Source organism: Piliocolobus tephrosceles, chromosome 7 (assembly GCF_002776525.5).
Source record: "Piliocolobus tephrosceles isolate RC106 chromosome 7, ASM277652v3, whole genome shotgun sequence".
Classification (NCBI taxonomy): domain Eukaryota; kingdom Metazoa; phylum Chordata; class Mammalia; order Primates; family Cercopithecidae; genus Piliocolobus; species Piliocolobus tephrosceles.
Genome location: NC_045440.1, coordinates 146,951,304 through 146,957,460, shown reverse-complemented (window position 1 = coordinate 146,957,460; position 6,157 = coordinate 146,951,304). Strand labels below are relative to the sequence as shown.

At 61.3% G+C, this 6,157-nt stretch overlaps 1 protein-coding gene across 5 annotated transcripts in view; it reads left to right on the top strand.

Annotated features, from left to right (window-relative positions):
- The first annotated feature begins 162 nt into the window (after nucleotides 1-162).
- Nucleotides 163-6,157, top strand: part of EEF1D (eukaryotic translation elongation factor 1 delta) — a 19,054-nt gene continuing 13,059 nt past the window's right edge. Inside the window, exon 1 of one of the 5 annotated variants that reach the window (XM_026449710.1) lies at nucleotides 163-551. The gene's annotated coding sequence lies outside the window, so the exon portion shown is untranslated. Of the gene's footprint in view, nucleotides 552-4,859; nucleotides 5,268-6,157 lie in introns of those variants that run through there. The other 4 variants (XM_026449709.1, XM_026449711.2, XM_026449712.2 and 1 more) reach the window with 4 other exon arrangements.

The window sequence follows — 6,157 nt, the reverse complement described above, 5'->3', positions numbered from 1 at the left end:
TGGCGCGGGCGGCGTGACCGGTGCCGCTGGTCGCGGGAGCCACACGCCCAGCCGCTCGGGGCGGGGCACTCGGGGGCGGGGCCGCGCGGGTCCCTCCCCTTTGTCCCGCAGCTTGGCGGGCGCACGCGCGCTTACCCAGCCCGGCCCGGCCCCGCCCCGAGCCTGCGCGCTGGCCGCCTCGTGCGTCACTCGGCGCGTGCCGGCCTCCGGCCCCGCCCCCACCGGCGACACCACTGGCCTCGAGACGCAGGGGGGCGCGGGCAGAGCTGCCCGTCCCTAGCACTAGTGCAGACACCTTTGCGGAAGAGCGGCCTCCGCAGTCGTCTCTAACGGAATTCTGCCTTTGAAGTGTCGGGGCGCAGCGCGTCTTGGGCCCCGGGGACCAGGCGGAGCGTGTGCAGGGGCCGCGTTCCCCCTGGGCCCCCGGCCCGCGGCTCTTGGTAGAGCCCAGTGCTTCATTTCCCGTGCGCGGCCTGGCTGGCCCTCCCTTTCCTCAGGCATCCCGCGTCCGCCGATTCCTCCTCCCTGGTCGCCGCGTCCTTGGCTGGCGTGTGAGTACCGCGGCCCCTACCGGAAGGAGCCGGGCGCATCAGAGACGCCCGAGAGGCCGGGAGGGCGGGCGGCCCGGGCGGCACCGGCAGCTCGCGCCGTTAGGGACTGAGGCGCAAGTGCGCCAGCGCCGGCTTAGGGGACGTGGGCCAAGTACGGTTCTTGGGGCAAGCGCAGAGGGGCGGGGCGACTGAGGCCACGTGGCCGGCCTGGAGGGCGTCCGCGGGCCGGGGGTGCCGGGAGCACTGGCTCAAGGCGCATCCCGGTCGTGGGAAGCCCCTCGGCCAGGCTGCTGGGGCCTAAGAGCCTGTGTTTGCTGCCGTCTCTATGGGAGACCAAACATCTGCCCCAGCTGTTCTCTGGCCTGCAGACCTTCATCCACCACGTGTTTATTAGGCACCAGTTACTGCACGCATCAGCTGAGCACGGAGGGGATAGGCACGGACGCAACACTCTTGGAACTTAGACTCTAGTGAACACGGAAATGAATAAGCCTGTTTTGTGACTGAGTCAAAATTTCTGTCTCTTGATTTGGAGATAGGGTGGTCGGGCAGCCTCTGAAGGGGGCGGGGATGGTGTTGCTAAGTAGTAGTACTTTCAGAGGCTTTAAGTGGAAGAAGGCAAAGGGGGCGAGTGGGTTGGGGACCTGATGAGACATCAGGATTGGTTTCCAGAATGAAGGACTGCCTAGCAGCAAAAGAACTGTGTAGCTAAACCTGGGGTCGTCCCTGCCTGACAGGGCGGAGTGCTTCTTAAGTTGACACTGCCTGTGGCTCACCTTCCAGGGATGCAGGCCAGGCCATCTCACCTGAGCAGCTTCCTTCTACAGCTCCGACCGTCCCGTCGTCTGGACCCCATGAGCCTTAAGCAGCTGGCTCGCAGGCAGTTGGTTACTTCCGGAGTCCCTGTGTGTGCCCAGCCCTGTTCTGGGGGTGGGGGATGCAGCTGAGGTACTTGGAAGGTGTGGAAGGAGCCCCCGAGTGTCCTCTGAGGAAGTGGACGCTCTCCTTCGCCTTCTCACCAAATGCCTCCGGCCTAGCCAGGCTCCTAGACCTGCCCCTGTAGAGGCTTTCTGGGCGCAGTGCCAACCCTGTGAGACAGCAGCATCTCCCCTGGGCTGCTGCAGGGTTCACACGCAGTCAGTGCTGGCAGAGTGCGCGCCCAGCCAGCAGAGCCCCTGCTGCCTCCCACCCCCTCTGGAGGACTAGGCCCTCTGAGCTTTGCTTTTGGGTTGCTGGGTGAAGCTGCAGGGTTTAGCACAGGTGGGCACACGTGCTTGATGATGGACAAAGAGTATCAGGGCTGTGCCGTGCACTGGCATCAGCCTTCTGGGGGCTGAGGACAGGAAATGTGGCATGAGCATTTGTGTGTCATCATCCTGTGCCAGTGTTTTGAGGTGACATCAGCGTGTTGGAAGCTGGTGGCAGTGTGTTATGCTAAGTGCTGGTGTAGGAGCCTGTCACAAGGCTCCAGCTCTCCCGCCTCGCTGACAGCCAAGGGTGCTGTGTGAGGTGTGGCGTGGGTCTTGTATCGTCAGGGGTTCCAGAAAGCCTGTGCAGTGCTGGAGTCACCCAGGAGGCATGGGGGCTACACTGGGCAGGCACGGTGGGCCAGAGCCCCGCAAGCAGGGCTGGACGTGGAGCTGACCTGCAGTGCCATTTCAGAACAGACGTGGTTGGGGTGGGGCTCGGCCTGGGGCAGGGTGGCTTCGGTAGCTACAGTGAGCGCTCTGAGGTATGCAGGGCAGGCTGGTGTTTCCCAGTAGGGCTGGAATATCCAGGGGTCAGACAGGAAAGTGGCTGAGTGGGAATGTGGAGCTGTGGAGTTTGTTTTTCTTATCTCTTGAAAAGACCAAAGGTGGCTGGGCCCGGTGGCTCATGCCTGTAATCCCAGCACTTTGGGAGGCCAAGGCGGGCAGATCATGAGGTCAGAAGATCGAGACCATCCTGGCCAACATGGTAAAACCCCATCTCTACTAAAAATACAAAAATTAGGCCAGCTGCGTGGCTCATGCCTGTATTCCCAGCACTTTGGGAGGCCGAGGTGGGTAGATCACCTGAGGTCAGGAGTTCGAGACCAGCCTGGCAAACATGGTAAATCTCTGTCTCTACTAAAAATATGAAAAAAATTAGTCAGGTGTGGTGGCAGACGCCTGTAATCCCAGCTTCTTGGGAGACTGAGGCAGGAGAATCGCTTGAACCCGGGAGGTGGAGGTTGCAGTGAGCTGAGATAGTACCACTGCACTCCAGCCTGGGCAACAGAGTGAAACTCCGTCTCAAAAAAAAATTAGCTGGCCGTGGTTGCACGTGCCTGTAGTCCCAGCTACTTGGGAGGCTGAGGCAGGAGAATCGCTTGAACTGGGGAGTTGGAGGTTGCAGTGAGCCAAGATTGCGCCACTGCACTCCAGCCTGGTGACAGAGCGAGACTCAGTCTCAAAAAAAGAAAGACCAAAGGCCTCCACGCAGGGAGACATTGATCTGTCCTGTGCGCTGCCCTGCTGTGCGGTGGTTCTGCCTGCAGACCCACTTCCTCAGGGGCTCTAGCCTCATTTTAAGGGCTAGTCGTTGTGCCCTTTGGGCACTGAAAATACTGAAAGTTGTATCAGGCAGTGCCAGTCCACAGACTCAGGCCAGCCAGGTGGGCCAGAGAGAGGTGCTGCTGGGGGGGTGGGCATGCACAGGCTGAGCCGGTGGCTGACCCTATCCCCTGCCCCCCTCCCTGACTTCTCCCGGTGGAGGCTGGACAATCTGGGAACCTGTCTGTGTGTGCGACTGTGATGGGGTGGCGTGGAGGGCAGGGCCTGGGAGCCAGCTCCTCCCAGAAAGCTTCCGTTTGCCTAGGTGTGTGGCGACCTCCAGGCTGCGAAGCACCTTGGTGGCCACAGCTCTCCAGGATGTCCTCACCTTCCTCAGGGCCCTGCCCTCCTGACCTGGAGTCTTCTGGGTAGGAGCGTCCTTGCCGAGGCTGCTCCGAGGACAGGGACGGGGAGGCTGTGAGAGCCATGGCACTGCAGTGGGTCTTGCTGTGTCACAGGCCCTGTTAGCTGGGTGGAGCCTTCCAGAGCCAGGACCCCACCGTACCCTCAAACTCTGGGCAGCTGCCAGAGGCTCGGGTGTTCAGCAGACACTGTCTGCCCGTCAGGGAAGAGCCTTGGTGGTGAGCCTGGGCTGCTTCCAGGAGCAGAGTAGGGATACTTGGGCCATTTCCCTCTGGGGCCTGACTCTGGCGTTTCCAAGACTGCTTCTCTGACAGCCAGCTGTCTCCCTGTGTTCTCTTTAGCAAGCTCCTCCCGAGCTTGGATAAACTGCAGGAGTGAAGGGGCTGACTGTTTGTAGGGATGCAGTTGAAAAAGTTGTTGCGTCCTACTCCGGGCTCTCGTGCTGGAGGAGAGAGGCTCGCGTGTGCCTGTCGGCGCAAGCATTGAAGCTCAGACTTGATCTCTGTTAGGAGAGACGGTGCGCTCCGTCCGGCAGGTCCTCTCGTGCTTGGGAACACAGGAAGCGGGGAAATGAGGTGGCCTTGGAGGTGTGGGGAGCTGTGCTGGCTGTCCTGGGAGGCTGTCTGCCCACTGTCGGTGGCCAGCTCCCCAGGCTATGGGCCTGGCCTCCAGGTCTCCAGCATGGCTCACGGTGGTGTCTCCTGAGGGCCTCCTCTCTGCAGGGAAGCCCACCCAAGACCCCTCTTACTGGTCCTATGGGGCAGCTGCCTCCGTAGCATCCTCATCTCTACCTGACCCCTGCAGGGTGCCCAGTTCCTCCCAGCAGGGTGCTCCCTGCTGCAGTGTGGGGTGGACAGGGCCCTGGGGCCAGAGCTCCAGTTGGTGACGGAAGACAGATCCCAGCCAGGGCTCTTGGGTTGCTCAGCAGTAGGAGGTGGCCCCTCCTGCCCAGTCCCACCCAGGACACAGGCTGGTGGCTGGGCTTTCAGCTGTGCCCAGCTGCCCTTCCCAGAGCTTGCAGAGTTTATGAGCTGGCTCTTGTGAGATTAGGAGCTGGACACCTAGTGTCTCCAGCTGAGGAGTAAATGGGGTGAAGGTCCTGTCCTTGTGTGCACACTGTGGGAGAGTGAGTCTGGGAGGCCTTTGCGGCTTGTGCTGGGGCCCTTGGGTGCCAGCCCTGTCTTGATGGTGGCTCCTGCTGAGAGAGGCCCTGCACCAATGCGGGCCCTGGGCTGCCTCCCCCTTAAGGGTCCTTGTCATCTTCTGGGCTCCTTCAGCCGACCGGACACAGGGGCAGTGCAGGGGAAGGGCCGGACACAGGGGCAGTGTAGGGGAGGGGCTTGGGGAGCTCCTTGGCAGCTCCAGGGGATGCTTGTGGGTGTTGGCTTACCTTATGTCAGGCTCCCTTGCTCAGGTGATGACAGGGTGGGTGGATTTGGGAAAGGTTGGCTCAGATAGTGGCCCCTGCTTGTCCCCCAGGGCCTGCCTGGGCTCCAGCTAACAGTAATCCCAAGAGCTCCCCTTTCAGGGGATGACGGAGTGATGCCGCCTCGAGCGTGTGGACTCAGCTGCCACCTGGGATTGTGGTGGTGGCGGGTCTGTCTGGCGCTCAGCTTCCGTCTCCATCAATGTCACCTCCACGCCACCTCGCCAAGCAGCTTCTGGAAAGGCCCTCGGCCGGCTTGGGCTGCCCTGCTGCTGTGTCTGACCCGGTTAGTCTTTCTGGCTGCCTCTAACCTTGCTGCTTTTCCTTCATGCTGTCCTAGGAGGCCAAAGCAAAGTAAGTACCCGCCTGTCCTCATGCCCCATTCCCCTTCATTTGACCAGGGAACCCCCAGCCATCACTGCACCTGAGGGAACCCCAACACCACCTGTGCATGACCCAGTCTGCTCAGAGGGGCTGCGGTTTCCCATCTGTAAAGTGGAGGAATTGGGTTTTCTGGATGGGGCAGCAGCAGGTGGGCACCCTGTGTGGCCCTCAGCAGGGTCCTGGCCTGGGCTGGCAGGTCAGCACCTGACACGCTGCTCCCTGTGGGGAAGTGGTGGCAGTGCCAGGTCTCAGTAGGAGCCTTAGAAGTGGCTTCCCCTCGCTGAGCGGCAGCTTCTGCCCGGAGCCCCCAAGAACATAATCTGAGGCCACCTTGGCCAATAAAGTCTGGTAGGGCATTGACACTGGGGGCCAGCTTAGTGGCACTGCTGATGGGACTTCCATGGGATCAGAGAGACTGGCAGGGGGTCCACTGCACGATGTCACAATGCCCTGTCTCCTGGGCTCTTACTCCCACCTCCAACCTCCAGACCCCAACCCCTGCCTCTGCCCATCAGCCTGGTCTTGGTAAGTGCTGCCCCAGCCTGGGGGAAGAATGAGCCGGGGAGCCTAGGGAGCTTCTTCATGGGCCCTGTGGCCTCCTGGCCCTGGTTCCTTGTTGGTGCCATTAGAACTCATTGCTGGGACTGAGGGATTCTGGCTACATGCCCGGAAAAAACTCCATGTTCCACTTAAGAGGTATCAGAGTGTAGGCCGCGGGCGGTGGCTCAAGCCTGTAATCCCAGCACTTTGGGAGGCCGAGACGGGCGGATCACGAGGTCAGGAGATCGAGACCATCCTGGCTAACCCAGTGAAACCCCGTCTCTACTAAAAAATACAAAAAACTAGCTGGGCGCGGTGGC